Source organism: Canis aureus, chromosome 4 (genome assembly GCF_053574225.1).
Source record: "Canis aureus isolate CA01 chromosome 4, VMU_Caureus_v.1.0, whole genome shotgun sequence".
Lineage (NCBI taxonomy): Eukaryota > Metazoa > Chordata > Mammalia > Carnivora > Canidae > Canis > Canis aureus.
This window is the reverse complement of record NC_135614.1, coordinates 69437265-69453695: the sequence shown is the minus strand read 5'-3', so window position 1 is coordinate 69453695 and position 16431 is coordinate 69437265. Positions and strand designations below refer to the sequence as shown.

Here is a 16431-nt window from a genome sequence, read left to right as displayed (position 1 = left end):
CATTATTAGGTCTATTTGGAGCCAGGCTTGGTCTCTGGAAAAACTCTTTTATGGGTAAGATAGCCAATCAAAAAGCTTATATGAAGAAATTCATTACAGTGCCAGGTTGATTTATTGGGGATATGTTTTCAGATTTGAACTGAAAATGTTTTGGGATTGTTTTTACTTTATTTTTTCTCTATTTTTAATTGACTGGGACTCTTGAAGAGACTTCATCAAATAAGTGGTTTCTAGAATGGAAAATTGCTTAAGGTGAGATCTTTTCAGCAAGCAGGGTTTCCTATTCTTTCTACTGCCAGATTTGAAGACTTCCAGGTATATCATTCTACCAGCTACTAAATTTTTAGTATGTTGATTTTCAAAAAGCAAATGCAGTCTTCAACTCTGAATTATGTCTTAAGAAAACACAATAAAATTGAGAGAAGAAAATCATAATCACACTATAAACACTATTTTATAATCTGTTTTTAATGTAAAAACACATGAAAAATTTTAATGGATTTAAGTATTATTTTATTTTATTTATTGATTTGAGAGAGGAGAAAATTAGGAAGAGAGAGAGCACCAGCAGGGGGAGGGGCAGAGGGAGAGAGAATCTCAAGCAAACTCCCTCCTGAGCACAGAGCCCAACTCAGGGCTCTATCCTGGGACTCTGGGATCATGACCTGAGCCAGAGGCAGATGATTAACTGACTGAGCCACCCAGATCCCCCTTTTAAGTTTTTTTTAATAGCATTATTTTTTTAAAGATTTTATTTATTCATGAGAGACACACAGAGAGAGATTGGCAGAGATGCAGGCAGAAGGAGAAGCAGACTCTGCCAGGGAGCCCGTCAAGGGACTCACAGTCCAGGGTCTCCAGGATCATGCCCTGGGACGAAGGTGGTTCTAAACCGCTGAGCCACCCAGGCTGCCCTAATAGCATTATTTTTAAGGATGAATGGTTAAATCCTATATTTTTAGTTTATTAGCTTACACATCAAAACAAAATAGTGGCAAACCCAACCATAGCCTTAGTTGAAAGAGCAAACTGCAGAAAAAGTGATCTGTGCCAATGGCTCTAAACTGATGTAATTTCTTTCTTTATTGCCAAAAACTGGTACAAAACCTGGTTTATAGTGGTCATGCAGTAAATGTTGAATTTAATTTTTGTACACATTTTTATTATCATTAAATGTGGGTTCTGTTTTAAGTAAACGAAACTCTCAGTGTTTATCTGGTCTCATTTTTTTGTTTGCTTTACTTATATAGTATGATTTATGAATAGAGTTTGATGTTGCTGTTCATTACTATGATAACAATCATAATCTCACAAACTCCAGACTTTTTAAATGACAATAAGTGGCAAAAGGGATGAATAACTTCCTCATTTGCAGAGTGACATTTCGATGGCTAGCACTGATAGAAAAAGAAATACTGTAATGATAGAAAAAGAAATAACATATGTATTCAGACAAAAAATTGTAATTTTGACTACTTTTTGATCCATGGGAGAGTTTTTAAAGTTACTGGATTTCAGAGATGGGTATGTTTAGCTTATCTACAATTCATAAAACATTGTACAATCAAAAAGGAACAGGATTTATATAATTTAGAATCAAGACACTTGTATTTAGGTTCCCCTCTGCAAGGAACTAATGACATCACATAATATTTCTGAGTTTTAGTTTTCTCATTTATAAAGAATTGACAGTATTCCACTGATGACAACATAGGGTTACATCAGGAGTACCAAATGAAGTTATACATGTAGACACATATTTTAAGGTATGATGAAAATTATGGGTATAAGATGTTGCTGTTCTTCATATGGAGGCTGATTTACTGTGATTTTCTATGACCTATGCATGATGGAGAGGGGATTCTTGGTTTGTAGTGTATGTCACTCCATCTCAGAATGAGGTTTCTTTTTGGGGTATGAAAATGTTCCAAAATTGATTGTGGTGATCGTTATGCAGCTTTGTGAATGTAAGAAAAACCACTAAATCTTACACTTTATTTTGTTTTTTAAATTTGAGTATATGGCAGCCCTGGTGGCTCAGCAGTTTAGCACCCCCCTTAGCCCAGGGCATGATCCTGGGGACCCAGGATTGAGTCCCGTGTCGGGCTCCCTGCATGGAGCCTGCTTCTCCCTCTGCCTGTGCATCTCTCTCTCTCTCTCTCTGTCTCTCGTGGTTAAATAAATAAAATCTTTAAAAATAATAATAAATTTGAGTATAGTTGACACACAATGTTATACTAGTTTTAGGAGTACAGCATAGTGATTTGACAAGTTATACATTATGCCATGTTCACAAGCATAGCTGCCATCTGTCACCATACATCACTATTATAGTATCATTGACCATATCATTTATGCTGCGCCTTTTATTCCCATGACTTACTCATTTCATGACTGGAAGCTTATATTTCCCACTATCCTTTACCCATTTTGCCCATTCTCCACCCTCCCTCCCATCTAGCAACCATCGGTTTGTTCTCTATATTTAGAGGTCTGATTCTGCTTTTTATTTTTTTATTCATTTGGGGATTTTTCTTTTTTCTTTTTTCTTTTTTTTTTTTTAGACTTCACATATGATTGGAATCACATAGCATTTGCCATTCTCAGTCTTTTATTTCATTTAGCATAATATCCTCTAGATCCATCCATGTTGTCTCAAATGACATGATCTCATCCTTTTTTATGTCTGCATATATTCCATTGTATGTATGTGTGTGTGTGTGTGTGTGTGTGTACATACACACATATCACATCTTCCTTATCCATTCATCTATTAATGGACACTTATGTTGCTTCTATATCTTGGCTATTGTGAATAATACTGCAATAAATATAGAGGTGCATATATCTTTTCAAATTAGTGTTTTTGTTTTCCTTGCATAAGTACCCAATAGAATTATTGGATTACATGGTATTTCTATTTTTAAATTTTTGAGGACCCTCCATACTTTCAGTGGCTGTTATCAGTTTACATATCCACTGCCAGGGTTCCTTTTTCTTTATATCCTTGCCAATACTTGTTATTTCTTGTCTTTTTGTAAATAGCACACTTTAAATGGATGAACTGACTGGTATATTCATTAAATTTCAATAAAAGTCTTTTATAAAGCTCATCAGTCATACCTGCTGCTAAAGAATTTTAGCTGGATATCTTTTCATATGGATCTCAATAGTCTGGCCATGTTAGTGGGTTTCTATTTTTACACTTTCTTTCTAATGTCTCTCATAATATTACCCTCTGACTTGATAAAGCACCTAAGGAGGCAATCCCATGTACTATTTAAGGGCAAAGGTTTGAGAGCTCAGGTTCAAACCCCAGCTTTGTCACTTTCAAGCTGTATAATGATATTACGGTTACTCTGGTTACTCTCTAGTGAGGATGATAGGAATAACTCTGGTTACTCTCTAGTGAGGATGATAGGAGTAACTCTTCAATTGTGCTGTGATGTACATTCACTGAGTTATTGTAGTACATGACTTGGGCATTGTTTGCCACATATAAGTGTGACTTTTACTATAATGATCCAAATCTAAACTGTGGCCCTACTTGTCATATCTCCAAACTCATTAAAGTTTCTGATAAGCAAAGGGCTCTCCCTTGAGAACTCTATCATTTAACAGTAGAAAACATATGGAAACTTCAAATGAAGACATTTTCCTTAATGATTGCCAAACTCAGATATTTATTCAAGGACTCCCCCCCCCCCATATGGTTAATTCCTTTAGAAGGCAAAGACACAGGGATCCCTGGGTGGGTCAGCAGTTTAGTGCCTGCCTTCCGCCCAGGGCATGATCCTGGAGTCCTGGGATCGAGTCCCACGTCAGGCTCCCTACGTGGAGCCTGCTTCTCCCTCTGCCTGTGTCTCTGCCTCTCTCTCTCTTTCTCTCTCTCTCTCATGAATAAATAAATAAAATCTTTGAAAAAAAGTAGAAGGCAGAAACAGCTATAGTTCTTTATATATTATTTACTTTTGTGTATGTGTCATGGGAGAACGTATGTTAAATAACATTTTTTCTTGATACATATGTGTGTATATATGTGTAATATATATGTATACATACATATATATGTTAAATAAACATTTTTCTTGATACATACGTGTATGTATGTATAATACAATATGCATATCCAGTATAGCCTTTGTGTGACCCCAGTGAATGTACCTGGCACATAGTGTGTTCAATAAATCCTTGAAAAATAAATGAATTAATGGGCTCAGATAATATGAATTTATCCCCAACTTCAGTAAACCCATGCCCTGGTTCTTAATAGCAAACCTGCTATGATGCTATTATAGCATCATATCAACCATGACCTTGTGTTTATATATTGCATTTTGCTTTTTAAAGCACATTTACATATTATTTTTAATATAATAGCATTATATATGTAAGGTATGTATTTTTTAATTTCAACTATGCATGTCATAATTTCATATGCTTTTATTATACATCGTGCTTAGAAACACTTTGATAAGTTGTATATTAATTCATTTCCTCCTTAGAAGAATTTTATGAGATAAGTTGATAGGTAATATAGTTGTTCTTTCAAAGAAGAAAAAAAATAACCACAACTTCAAGGAACTTAAATAACAGTAGAGTTAGAAAATTTTGGAGTTGAGACAAGAACACAGATTAACATTTCATTTTGTCTTGAGTTACTTGCCCATCCTGGTACTAACCTCTGTGGCCTGAAGGAGGCAGTGCTGTAATTGTCCAGATTTGGTACACAGGCTCTCCCTAGAGCCCTTGAACTACTAGGCTGAGAGTGAAGGAGGGAGGATTCTTCAAGTGAAAACGTGGTAGTTTTCAAAAGAGGAATTAGATGCTGAGTTGGCAAAAACAATAGATGAGCATTTTGCCATCTATGTAGCCTTTACTACAATTGCTTATGACTTGACTTTTTATATTTCTATATTTTCATAAATACCTGCTTATGAAATGGTCAGTTCCAGGTTGTCTTATCACCTATTCCTTTCCTTTAATGCCCCTATGAGACTATAACCAGACCATACAAAACATTCTTAAAGATTTCGAGCAGTCACGCTTGCTGAATTAAAGGGTTTTTAAAGGGTTTTAGTATTAAATTTGGCAAATTTAATTTCACAATCAGTAAACTTACTGCTTTTATGTAAGAGACAAAAGAAAACAAACAAAAAATGTATGAGAACAAATGGGTAATACTTTTAGAAGTGAATAGAGTAGAAATACAAAGACAGGGATCTTTGAGAAATAAAGAGAATTCCAAATCTTTTTAAGAGAGATAAAAATTTGTTTAAAAGCTGAAAATTTGAAACTAATATGTGTAATATTGAATCAAATAGCAAAAATTCTTGAATATATAGGACCATAAAAGTCACACATTCATGTTTAAATATTATTAGGACCAGAAAAAAATTACTTTATTTTGGAAAATTGTCACTTGTGTAAATTTAAAGCTCCAGGGCAGCCTCGGTGGCTCAGTGGTTTGGTGCCACCTTCGGCCCTGGGGCGTGATCCTGGAGACCCCGGATCAAGTCCCACATCGGGCTCCCTGCATGGAGCCTCCTTCTCCCCCTGCCTGTGTCTCTGCCTCTCTCTCTCTCTTTCTCTCTCTCTCTTTCTCATGAATAAATAATAATAATAAAAATATTTAAAAAAATTTAAAGCTCCATCTATCTCTGAAATGTAGGCTGTTTTTTTTCAGACTTCAAATAAGGAGAAATTAAAATGGAATAGAAATAATTATAACCCGTCAAAAGTCGATTCCAGTTCAGTTTTTTTCTCTTGAAGAAAAACAATATTTTTAGGAGTTGGCTCATCTTGAGTTCTACAATTCCAAGTAGTGTTTTTTTTAAAGATTTTATTTATTTATTCATGAGAGACACACACACAGAGGCAGAGACATAAGCAGAGAGAGAAGCAGGCTCCCTGTGGGGAGCTCGATGCTGAACTTGATTCCAGGATCGCAACCTGAATTAAAGGCAGATGTTCAACCACTGAGCCACCCAGATACCCCTAAGTAGTACTTTTGAATTTACAGTTGGAAAGGATGTTAAAGACCATATTCCATCCTCTTCATTTTATACATAAGGAAAGTGAGGCACAGAAGCATTAATTTATCTAAGTGAGCATACAGCTGGTTATTTTCAAAACTGGCTACCAAATTGCCAAAAGTAATTGATGAGAACTTAGTGCAAAGGGGGAGAAGGAAATACTTTCTCACTTCTTCTTCCGCAAATATTGAACCATTTATGTCCCTTATCATTTCTAGAGGAAAGGGATCAAACATGAAGAGGAAGGAATTGTAAGGAGAAAAGACACAGCAGGAGAACATGAAGTGTGCTATAGAGGGCTCATCTTCTGATGTGGTATAATAATAAAGCTCTTTTCCAAAGAATGAGAACAGAGTCTTGCCTTGTTTCTCCTGTTTAAGATTTAAATTATATGCTTTATTTGCCTCATAAGTATACTTTATGATGGTGCTAGACAGCACCTAGGAATATTTTGAGCTGCAGTCATATGAGACTGGAATGCTTCCAACTTGGCTTTCTTAAAAGTTATAAATACTTTTCCAAACTATTTTCAGATTTTTAAAGGTGTTTAAAATAAAGATTTATACTTTTACTTTCTCCACAAGTCTCTGAATCACTGAACTAATGTCCTCTAACAATTAGAGAAGAAATCTCTCCTCTTGGTCTTAGCCCTCCATCTGAACTTTTATTGAATATCCTCTATTTTTCAGAGAATAATGTTCTCAGGTATTGGAGAACTTTGCTTGAGGATATTTTTTATTATTTCATTCTGAGGAAAATTATTTCATCCATGGTTATTCCAGCTCCAGATGAATTGATCATATAGTTCCTCTGTGCTGTCATCTTTTCCTCATCAGTAGGGGGCACCTGTGGGTTTAAACCAAGACTAAATCATTTTGTTCCAAAAAAGCTCTATTGACTAGATTGTTTCTAGTGTTAACCCTCCTCTCACCCAAGGTAATTTTTGGATTCCCCATAAAAATAATCAATATATAAAAACTATATAAATGAGACTCTCTGTTACCTATTATATTCTCAACCTCTTAACCTGGAATCCAAAACACTTTGTGATCTAAAATTTCCTGATGAAGCCCTGCTTCTCTACTTCTCTATGCGTATCAAGTCCTATCATATAACTATGTTCCAGATGTTTGGCACTTTTGTATTTATTCACTTCAATGTCTTTTACTTTAGCCTGAAGCACTACTATGAGTTTTCATGAAATCAAGTTTATGAGATTACAGTTCAATCGCTACCTTTCTATCATTTTTCCATTGAGAAATACTGGCATCTGTACTTAATGTCTGGAAACAATCTCTAAAACTCAGAAGCTCTGAATGAAAATGCTAATCAGAAAATATATTTCCCATTATATTAGAGAAGAACAATTGTTATGTGTTTTATATCATGCCAAAACTCCCCAAGCAATTTTCTATAATGTCGCTATAATATAAATGCCTATATATAAGGAAGAAACTATATTAGGGTGTAAACACTTAAACCAAATAGCGGTTACTTTATATGAAATAACATATGTAACATACTACAACCTAAACAACTTTTGCATGTTTGCTCTTTATTATATTTCATATTAAAATGTACATTACATATTTAAAATACTATGTTATACTGGGTATATATTGTACCTTATGGATAATTTAAGAGATTTTCAAGGTATATTTTGGCTACATTTTTTTGCTACCTAGAAATTGACTTTAGATTCTAACATCTTGTGACCTATAAAGAGCTGCAACTGATTTGTATTAAAATTACTTAAAAGTATTATCTACCATCTATGATTATGAATTTGCAAACTCCCTGGGGTAAAAACCTGTATTATTTTTTCTATTCCTTAGATGTAGTATTCAATCACTATTTACTAACTGAATATAATCCATGGATAAGTGTTACATCCAAGAGAAAATTTTTGTATTGCAAACACTCATAGATTAAGTATGTCCCTAGTCACTTGTTTTATCTATCAAGGTTTCATAGGTGGGCAATGCAAATAGTTTTAATGCAACATTCACCTGAAGCTAATGAACATGATTCTTAGGTGATCTAACTCATTAGACATTAATACTTAAACTTTATTTCAAATAAATAAAATACTATAAACTATATAGTATTTTATAAATAAATAAAATACTATAAACTATATAGTATTTTATCTTTTTACACTTAAATAGCAAGTCCACTGGTTCAATGGAATCAACACACAATATACTAATTCAAATATTTCTAAAATTGGGCTGCTAAAGGAGTCTACTCTCTGGTGAGTATTTACACAGGAAACAAGATCCACACAAGACAGTTTCCCATTTCTAGCCATTTGCTTTTATTTGGTACCATGAGAAACTTAATAATTTGGAGTTGCCATGGGGAAGAGAAAGAACAGCCAGAAGGAAAGGAAAAGAATGAATAATGGACTTGTGAAGAATCACATGGAGATGATTCTCACTAGAGAACAATGAGACATTGTGGTATTACTGTTAAATTATTGCTAAGAGATTTAGAATTCCAAGAAGCTGGAGTCTACTGAGTACTGTGTGAATAATAAGAAAGAAATTGGTCACATTTGGCTTAGGGATATTTTCAGTTAATGATGAAACAAAGTCAATAGGTCATGGGAGTTCCATTATCTTGCATTCAGCTGACCTCTTTTAATGAAGAGCAAAGTATTGATATAGGCCTATCAAAGATGCATGACTGACCCTTGTTCAGAGATTTTAGGGACTAGACATACCAGCTTGATTTCTTTCTGTTTTCCCTCTTGATCTCAGAGGAGTCAAGTCTGTAACTAGAGCTGCAAGAGTAAATTTGGGCAGATGGTTTGAAAGTTTTTTCAGGGGATTTGTTTTGATAATGCAGTGTGGTCAGTGCTGGATCCCTTTCCAAACCTCTGGGCCCCAATAATTTGTCCTGATTTCTTCCAACCCCCTTAATGCTCCTGACTGTGACTCCCTACAATGTTATGCCCTGTGACTTTGTAATTTGTATCTATAAATGTATCTAACCAACTAAGAGTTTTCTAGGAATCAAGAACATGGTCCTGGTGACATTGCTTTGTTGTAGAGGGGTCTCTTTTAGTTCTCCCATCCAAAAGAGCCCTAGCATGGATTTCAGTATTTAAACATTAGTATTGTTATATTTTTTCTAAGGAGTCCTCCACAGAATATCTCCTTAAATTTCTAATGTGTGGTACTCAGACTTTTTGCTTTTAACACTTTAAGCTTTCTAATTATGTTATAACCGTTACAGAACTAAGCTGATCTCTGTTCCAACACTGATACAGATGGATAGGAGATCTTGAGTTTATTCCACCCATCATGTCCTAGGTCAAATTTTCTTTCTTTCCCCTTCCCTTATCACTGTTAGTTACTCAGAGCTCTACCCTTTCTTTCAGGGAGATACAAGAGTCCTAAGCTCATAGGGGGAGATTAATCTAAATAGGGTAGATAAGATGGGGATTGAGCAAGTTTTGAATGCACATAGGCATCATTCCTGCTGGACTACCCTGCTGTCTATTATCAGTGAGAAGGGCAACTAAGGTAGCTCTTCAGAGCAGGTGTTGTGCATTTAGTTCCCAGTAGATGTAGACTAAAATGTGTCTGAGCACTGAAAACATGAGACAGGCACTGGCTCTCCTCCCAGATGCTGTTTCTCACTAGTCCCTGTGATACTCTATGCCACAAACAATTGTCCAGGCAAATTGTTCAGTATCTAAACTCCAATTCCCAGTATTCTGATCATTTCTCTCCCCTCTATCCTCCACCCTGTGGAATCTTTACCTAGTTTGGGAATCTGTGTGTGTGTGTGTGTGTGTGTGTGTGTGTGTGTGTTGAGGAGGGGACTTGAATCTTCTAAATATTTTCTGCCCCTCTTTTGGCTTTGGAACTTGAGAGCCCAGAATTTGTTAACCTTTGTTATCTGATTTTGAACTGCCAGGTCTAGGAGTCCTGAATCATAGTGGACTGAATGGAGCTCAATAGTTAACACTTCAAAATGGTAACACCTTGGTCCTTACTTTTGACTTTAAATAAAAGGGCTACTTGTGGAAAGTGTTTAGCATGCACACTCTGAATTTAGGATGCAGCATGGATGCCGCATATCACTGCCTTACCAATCACCGACTACTATGCAATTGCTTGTTTGTCAATCTTTCTCCCACACCAGACTAAATGTGGTGTTTTTATTGAATTTTGAAACTTAAAAATTGTGGTAAAATATACATAATATTCACATTGTAGAGCCATGAGTACTACCACCCTCCATAGAACTCTTCATCTTCCCAAACTGAAGCCCCAGATCCATTAAACAATAATTCCCCACTCTCGACTCCTCCTCTTCCCATCCCCTGGCAACCACCAATCTTTCTATGTCTATGAATTTGACTACTCTTAGGTACTTTATGTAAGTGGGGTCATGCAATAGTTGTCCTTTTGTGTGTGGTTTGTTTCATTTAGCATAGTCTTTAAGGTTCATCCATTTTGTTGTATGTCAACTTTTCTTCCTTTTTAAGACTGATTATTATTCCATTGTATGTGTATACCACATTTTGTTTATCCTTTCATCTGTTGATGGACATCTGGGTTGCTTCTACCTTTGGCTATTGTGAATAATACTGCTATGAACATAAGTGTGTAAATATCTGTTCAAGTCCCTGTTTCAATTCACTTGGGTATATATCCAGAAGTGGAGTTGCTGCACTATATGGTAAGTCATTTTTAATTATTTGAGGAACTGGCCACTATTTTCCACAGTGGTTGTACCATTATATATCTCTGCAGCAATACAGAAGGGTTCCAGTTTGTTTGTTTTTTAGGGTTATATATATATATATATATATATATATATATATATATACACATATATATATTTTTGAAGTTCAATTTGCCAACATATACTGCTTGTCCCGTCAGGTGCCCCCCTCAGTGCCTGTCACCCAGTCACCCCATCCTCCTTCCCACCTCCCCTTCCACTACCCCTTGCTCGTTTCCCAGAGATACTTGTCTCTCATGGTCTGTCAACCTCACTGATATTTCCCACTCATTTTCTCTCCTTTCCCCTTTATTCCCTTTCATGAATTTTTTTTAATAATAAATTTATTTTTTTATTGGTGTTCAATTTGCCAACATACAGAATAACACCCAGTGCTCATCCCGTCAAGTGCCCCCCTCAGTGCCCGTCACCCATTCACCCCCACCCCCCGCCCTCCTCCCCTTCTACCACCCCTAGTTCATTTCCCAGAGTTAGGAATTTTTATGTTCTGTCTCCCTCTCTGATATTTACCACCCATTTCTTCTCCCTTCCCTTCTATTCCTTTTCACTATTATTTATATTCCCCAAATGAATGAGAACATATAATGTTTGTCCTTCTCCGATTGACTTATTTCACTCAGCATAATACCCTCCAGTTCCATCCATGTTGAAGCAAATGGTGGGTATTTGTCATTTCTAATGGCTGAGTAATATTCCATTGTATACATACACTTCAGCTTCTTTATCCATTCATCTTTCGATGGACACCGAGGCTCCTTCCTCAGTTTGGCTATTGTGGACATTGTTGCTATAAACATTGGGGTGCAGGTGTCCTGCCGTTTCACTGCATCTGTATCTTTGGGGTAAATCCCCAGCACTGCAAATGCTAGGTCATAGGGTAGTTCTATTTTTGACTCTTTGAGGAACCTCCACACAGTTTTCCAGAGTGGCTGCACCAGTTCACATTCCCACCAACAGTGCAAGAGGGTTCCCCTTTCTCCACATCCTCTCCAACATTTGTTGTTTTCTGTCTTGTTAATTTTCCCCATTCTCACTGGTGTGAGGTGTTATCTCATTGTGGTTTTGATTTGTATTACCCTGATGGCCAGTGATGTGGAGCATTTTCTTAAGTGCGTGTTGGCCATGTCTATGTCTTTGGTGAAATTTCTGTACATGTCTTCTGCCCATTCCATGGTTGGATTGTTTGTTTCTTTGCTGTTGAGTGTAATAAGTTCTTTATAGATCTTGGATACTAGCCGTTTATCTGATAGGTCATTTGCAAATATCTTCTCCCATTCTGTAGGTTGTCTTTTAGTTTTGTTGACTGTATCTTTTGCTGTGCAGAAGCTTTTTATCTTGATGAAGTCCCAATGGTTCATTTTTGCTTTTGTTTCCTTTGCCTTTATGGATGTATCTTGCAAGAAGTTGCTGTGGCCAAGTTCAAAAGGGTGTTGCCTGTGGAAAAATCCTCTAGGATTTTGATGGATTCCTGTCTCACGTTTAGATCTTTCATCCATTTTGAGTTTATCTTTGTGTATGGTGTAATAGAATGGTCTAATTTGATTCTTCTGCATGTGGCTGTCCAATTTTCCCAGCACCATTTATTGAAGAGACTGTCCTTTATCCAGTGGATAGTCTTCCCTTCTTTGTCGAATATTAGTTGACCATAGAGTTGAGGGCCCATTTCTGGGTCCTCTGTTCTGTTCCATTGATCTATGTGTCTGTTTTTGTGCCAGTGCCACACTGTCTTGATGATCACAGCGTTGTAGTACAACCTGAAATCTGGCATTGTGATGCCCCCAGATATGGTTTTCTTTTTCAATATTCTCCTGGCTAGTCGGAGTCTTTTCTGATTCCACACAAATCTTAAGATGATTTGTTCCAACTCTCTGAAGAAAGTCCATGGTATTTTGATAGGGATTGCATTGAATGTGTAAATTGCCCGGGGTAGCATTTCCATTTTCACAATATTCATTCTTCCAATCCATGAGCATGGAATATTTTTCCATCTTCCTCCATTTCTTTCAGAAGTGTTCTGTAGTTTTCAGGGTATAAATCCTTTACCTCTTCGGTTAGGTTTATTCATAGGTATCTTATGCTTTTGGTGCAATTATAAATGGGATTGACTCCTTAATTTCTCTTTCTTCAGTTTCATTGTTAGTGTATAGAAATGCCACTGATTTCTGGCCATTGATTTTGTATCCTGCCACACTGCCGAGTTGCTGTATGAGTTCTAGCAACTTGGGGTGGAGTCTTTTGGATTTTCTATGTACAGTATCATGTCATCTGCAAAGAGGGAGAGTTTGACTTCTTTGCTAATTTGAATGCCTTTTATTTCTTTTTGTTGCCTGATTGCTGAGGCTTGGACTTCTAGTACTATGTTGAATAGCAGTGGTGAGAGTGGACATCCCTGTCGTGTTCCTGATCTTAGGGGAAAGGCTGCCAGTGTTTACCCATTGAGAATGATATTTGCTGTGGGCTTTTCATAGATGGCTTTTAAGATGCTGAAGAATGTTCCCTCTATCCCTACATTATGAAGAGTTTTGATCAGGAATAGATGCTGTATTTTGTCAAAAGCTTTCTCTGCTTCTATTGAGAGGATCATATAGTTCTTTTTTTTTTTTTTTCTTTTGTTGGTATGATCTATCACGTTGTTTGCTTTATGAGTGTTGAACCAACCTTGCATCCCAGGGATAAATCCCACTTGGTCATGGTGAATAATCTTTTTAATGTACTGTTGGATCCTATTGGCTAGCATATTGTTGAGAATTTTTGCGTCTGTGTTCATAGGGATATTGGTCTATAATTCTCCTTTTTGATGGGGTCTTTGTCTGGTTTTGGAATTAAAATGATGCTGGCTTCATAAAATGAGTTTGGAAATATTCTATCTCTTTCTATCTTTTGGAACAGCTTTAGTAGAATAGGTATGTTTCCTCTTTAAATGTTTGATAGAATTCCCCTGGGAAGCCATCTGGCCCTGGACTTTTGTGTGTTGGGAGGTTTTTGATGACTGCTTCAATTTCCTCCCAGGTTATTGGCCTGTTCAGGTTTTCTATTTCTTCCTGTTGCAGTTTTGGTAGTTTGAGGTTTTCCAGAAATGTGTCCATTTCTTCTAGATTGCCTAATTTATTGGCATATAGCTGCTCATAATATGTTTTTAAAATCGTTTGAATTTCCTTGGTATTGGTTGTGATCTCTCCTTTTTCATTCATGATCTTATTTTTTTAATTTTTATTTTATTTTTTCAAAGATTTTATTTATTTATTCATGAGACACACACACGCAGAGAGAGAGAGAGAGAGAGAGAGAGGCAGAGACACAGGCAGAGGGAGAAGCAGGCTCCACTCAGGGAGCCCGACATGGGACTTGATCCCGGGTCTCCAGGATCAGGCCCTGGGCTGAAGGTGGCAGTAAACCGCTGAGCCACCAGGCTGTCCTCATTCGTGATTTTATTAATTTGAGTCTTTTCTCTTTTGTTTTTAAGAAGGCTGGCTAATGGCTTGTCTATCTTATTAATTCTTTCAAAGAACCAACTCCTGGTTTTGTTGATCTGTTCTACAGTTCTTCTGGTCTTTATTTCATTGAGTTCTGCTTGAATCTTTATTAACTTTCTTCTTCTGCTTGGTATAGGTTTTATTTGCTGTTCTTTCTCTAATTCCTTTAGGTGCAAGGTTAGCTTGTGTATTTGAGTTTTTTCCAATTCTTTGAGGGATGCTTGTATTGTGATGTATTTCCCTCTTAGGGCTGCTCTTGCTGTATCCCAAAGATTTTGAACGGATGTATCTTCATTCTCATTAGTTTCCATGAATATTTTTAATTCTTCTCTAATTTCCTGGTTGACTCTTTCATCTTTTGGCAGGATGCTCCTTAACCTCCACGTGTTTGAGTTTCTTCCAAATTTCTTCTTGTGATTGAGTTCAAGTTTCAAATCCTTATGGTCTGAAATTATGTAGGGGACAGTCCCAATCTTTTGGTATCAGTTGAGACCTGATTTGTGACCCAGGATGTGGCATATTCCGGAGAAAGTTCCATGTGCACTTGAGAAGAATGTGTATTCAGTTGTGTTTGGATATAAAGTTCTGTAAATATCTGTGAAATCCATTTGGTCCAGTGTATCATTTAAAGCTCTTGTTTCTTTGGAGGTGTTGTGCTTAGAGGATCTGTCATTTACAGAAAGCGCTGTGTTGAAGTCTCCCAGTATTAGTGTATTATTATCTAAGTATGTCTTTATTTTGGTTATTGATTGATATACTTAGCAGCTCCCACACTAGGGGCATAAATATTCATGATTTTTAGGTGCTCTTGTTGGATAGATCCTTTAAGTATGATATAGTGTCCCTCTTCATCTCCTACTACAGTCTTTGGGATAACTTTAATTTATCTGTTATAGGATTGCTACCCCTGCTTTCTTTTGAGGACCATTTGAATGGTAAATTGTTCTCCAACCTTTCATTTTTGCGCTGTAAGTGTCCTTAGGTCTAAAATGAGTCTCTTGTAGACAGCAAATAAATGGGTCTTGCTTTTTTATCCAGTCTGAAACCCTGTGTCTTTTGATGGGATCATTAAGGCCATTCACATTCAGAGTTACTATTGGAAGATATGAATTTACGGTCATCATAATACCTATTCAGTACCTGTTATTGTGGATTATTTCTTTGGGCATCCTCTTTCTTTTACAGAGTCCCCCTTAATATTTCTTGTAGAAAAAAAAATATTTCTTGTAGAGCTGGTTGGGTGGTCACATATTCTTTCAGTTTCTATCTTGGAAGATCTTTATATCTCCTTGTATTCTGAATGAGAGCCTTGCTGGATAAAGTATTCTTGGCTGCATGTTCTTCTCATTCAGGACCCTGAATATATCCTGCCAGCCCTTTCTGGCCTGCCAGGTCTCTGTAGAGAGGTCTGCTGTTAATCTAATATTTCTCTCCATATGAGTTAGGGGTCTCTTGTCTCTTGCTGCTTTAAGGATTATCTCTTCAGCTTTGGAATTAGAAGTTTCACTATAAAATGTCAAGGTATTGAACAGTTTTTACTGATTTTGGAAGGGGGGGACCTCTTTATCTCCTGGATCTGAATGCCTGTTTCCCTCCTCAAATTAGGGAAGTTCTCAGCTATGATTTGTTCAAATATGCTCTCTGGCCCTCTGGCCATCTCGGTGCCCTCTGGAACCCCAATTAAACGTAGATTTTTCCTTCTGAGGCTGTCATTTATTTCCCTTAACCTTTCCTCATGGTCTTTTAATTGTTTTTCTCTTTTTTCCTCAGCTTCCTTCCTTGCCATCAACTTGTCTTCTATGTCACTCACTCTTTGTCCTACCTCATTAACCCTCATCATTAGTACCTCCAGTTTGGATTGCATCTCATTTAATTGATTTTTAATTTCAGCCTGATTAGATCAAAATTCTGCAGTCATGAAGTCTCTTAATTCCTTTATGCTTTTTTCCAGAGCCACCAGTTGCTTTATAATTGTGCTTCTATATTGGCTTTCTGACATAGACTTGTAATCCAAATTCTGTAACTCTGTAGTAGAGAGTACTGTTTCTGATGCTTTCTTTTGTGGTGAGTTCTTCTTTCTAGTCATTTTGTTCAGTGCAGAGTGGCTGTATGAGTGCACTGTGTCAAGAATATCAACCACAACCTAAGTAAATCTCACCCTA

The 16431-nt window shown here is 36.6% G+C and overlaps 2 long non-coding RNA genes across 2 annotated transcripts in view; one reads left to right on the top strand and one right to left on the bottom strand.

Moving 5' to 3' along the window:
• Nucleotides 1-16431, top strand: part of LOC144312930 (uncharacterized) — a 100832-nt gene that overhangs the window by 13045 nt on the left and 71356 nt on the right. The gene's annotated exons all lie outside the window — the stretch shown is intronic.
• Nucleotides 6680-16431, bottom strand: part of LOC144312931 (uncharacterized) — a 92736-nt gene continuing 82984 nt past the window's right edge. Inside the window, exon 2 of the long non-coding RNA XR_013378587.1 lies at nucleotides 6680-6881. This is a non-coding gene — a long non-coding RNA (uncharacterized LOC144312931). The remainder of the gene's footprint in view (nucleotides 6882-16431) is intronic.